The sequence below is a fragment of the Gadus macrocephalus genome, chromosome 16 (genome assembly GCF_031168955.1).
Source record: "Gadus macrocephalus chromosome 16, ASM3116895v1".
Taxonomy (NCBI): Eukaryota; Metazoa; Chordata; class Actinopteri; order Gadiformes; family Gadidae; genus Gadus; species Gadus macrocephalus.
In genome coordinates, this window is record NC_082397.1 from 16,363,323 (window position 1) to 16,365,822 (window position 2,500).

Below are 2,500 nucleotides of genomic sequence, written 5' to 3' on the forward strand. Positions count from 1 at the left end.
GGACATAGGTTACCGTGACACCACTCCTGCTGCCAAAACAAGATACCCTTTCTAACGCTATTACATTGAAAACAACAACCTTGATGATGACACATATTGAGAGCTCATTCGTAGAACATGTTGGTTTATGTGATGCAGGTTACAAAACACGGCCCACCCCTTGCTGTCATTAAACCAATAGCTGAGAGGAGGTGTCACCCACTTCCCTCTCTCCTCTCTCCAGTCTCCTCTCTCCTCTCTCCAATCTCCTCTCTTCTCTCTCCTCTCTCCTCTCTCCAATCTCCAATCTCCAATCTCCAATCTCCTCTCTCCTCTCTCCTCTCTCCTCTCTCCTCTCTCCTCTCTCCTCTCTCCTCTCTCTCCTCTCTCCTCTCTCCTCTATCATCTCTCCTCTCTCCTCTCTCCTCTCTCTTCTCCTTTCTTCTCTCACCTCCAGGTCTTTGGAGCCTTCCGATGAAATAAGGCTCTGTGATCAGAAGGACACAAATATCACCTCGCAATGACATTACGGCAGCTAGAAATCCACACACATTTGAACACACTGTGTGTGTGTGTGTGTGTGTGTGTGTGTGTAGTGTGTGTGTGTGTGTGTGTGTGTGTGTTTGAGGGCCCTCGGTTGCTAGGCTCCAGCAGGTAGGGTCAGTAAAAGCTGCACGGCCTGTTCGTACACACTGTCCTCCCAGCCGCTCGCATTCCAGCGTACAGCACAGTAAATCACCCCGCTTCACCACCGCTCCCCCGTCTCTAGGGCTGTTCCCTCCTGACTATGAGGGGGTCCCTTTATAGTGGTACCAAGAGAAGAGAAATGGGACCATTTATCATCGTGTGTGCGGATCATCCTCAGTTAGTGATTTTAAATGATGTTGTCAGGAGGAGCTATTTTATTCTTTGGCAAGGGTGTTTTACTTGTACTCCATGTCAAGAGCCTCAACCTTTTACGTATGATTTGTTTGCTCATCAGGAAAGACTGAGCTGATAAGACATACACTCTCACTGTTCCACTCAATGCTAGGTCACTCCTCTGAACAACGCAGGACAAACAGTCTTAAGCTTCAAAAAAGTACGATCCTTTCGTCCTTCCATCATCAAACACAATTCACAGAGTCAGGCCGTTAGCAGTCTGGCTAGCGGCCTGACTCTGATGTCACTCTTCAGCCCCCCTCCCCCCTACCTGACTCTGCTGACATTGTGTAGGACGTGGTTCGATGCAAGGCCAGCTATTCATCGCTTGCATGATTGCGCTTACGCAATTTAAGCTGTGGTTTTCCATGGACAGAAGCTACAGTTTGGAATTTTCATCAATAAAATCATGAAATGAGGCAATCTTTCACTGGTCCCTAGCACAGCGGGCTTGCTGGCGAGATCATCATGGTTTTTTAATAGAACATTGGGATTTTCAGAAGTGATGAAATAAGTAAGGTTCTGAATTTGGTTCTGAAGAACTCCTATCATAAGACACAGGCTGTGACTAAAGTGAAATAAAAAAATTAAAAAAAATGTTTTTTTGGAAAAAATACCACAGGGCGAATTTGTAGTGTGGAGAGATCACCACGGCGTCTTGCCTTCACCTTTCAGTTTTTTTTATATTAAATCTATTAATATTGTATTGCAATTCACATTCAATGTAAGTGTCTCAGATTAATCAGAGAGGGTAATTTACATCTGTGGTCCCCGGGGAGGTTAACAACATAAGAACTACAATCAAGTAACAAAAACAGTACATTACATGAGGAAAAATGAATATTTCAGTAGTATTAACAATCTTCTGTAAATGCATGACACTTGAATTGATGGAGGTGGACACACAGGAGCTGGAGGTTAAGTTATTGGTCTTCCAATCTCTTCAGTCGATCTTACTCTGTTAACCAAAACATTTGTCTTCCAGAGTACAAATCCTGGCAATCATTTGGAAAATAGTTACACTAAAACACATGAATTTCCCAAATTTTAAAAATACCCCAAAACCCCTGAGAGGTCATGTCAACACACATCTTTCACAAGGAATGCATCGGCTGTTATTTAAGAGCGGACGCAGCAGGGTACACCAGTACATAATCACTTCCACTAGTGGAGCCCTGTAGGGTCTCCGACATCCACACTGCAATATCTTCAATGTAATTAACTCAGGGCTTTTAATGTGGCGGTCCAAAAGTCACTCACAATTTCCGTTTGCTGTTCGTCTAGAAGGCATTTGGTGACTTCTGGGGCACACAAGCTTGTGTTCCTAATAAAGGCTGTAAAATGCCTGTTTAAAATTGGAAACTGAACTTCTCGGAGACTTAGAGGTCTTTGTTCTGTGACTGTGGATCATTGATCCTTTGGCTGTGTGTGAGTCAGAGGGTTGCTAGATACAGCCGTGGGTGTTTCTGGTCATCTGGGGAGTGCTTTTTTATGAGCTATGCTTCAGCTCTGCGGCTGACGTTCTTCCCCCGTGTGTCGGTCGGTGCTGAAGAAACACTGACAGCATGGGGAGTCTGGAGCTTGATAGAGAAAATATGAC

At 44.6% G+C, this 2,500-nt stretch overlaps 1 protein-coding gene across 1 annotated transcript in view; it reads left to right on the forward strand.

Annotated features, from left to right (window-relative positions):
• veph1 (ventricular zone expressed PH domain-containing 1) overlaps positions 1-2,500 on the forward strand; it is a 60,398-nt gene that overhangs the window by 19,117 nt on the left and 38,781 nt on the right.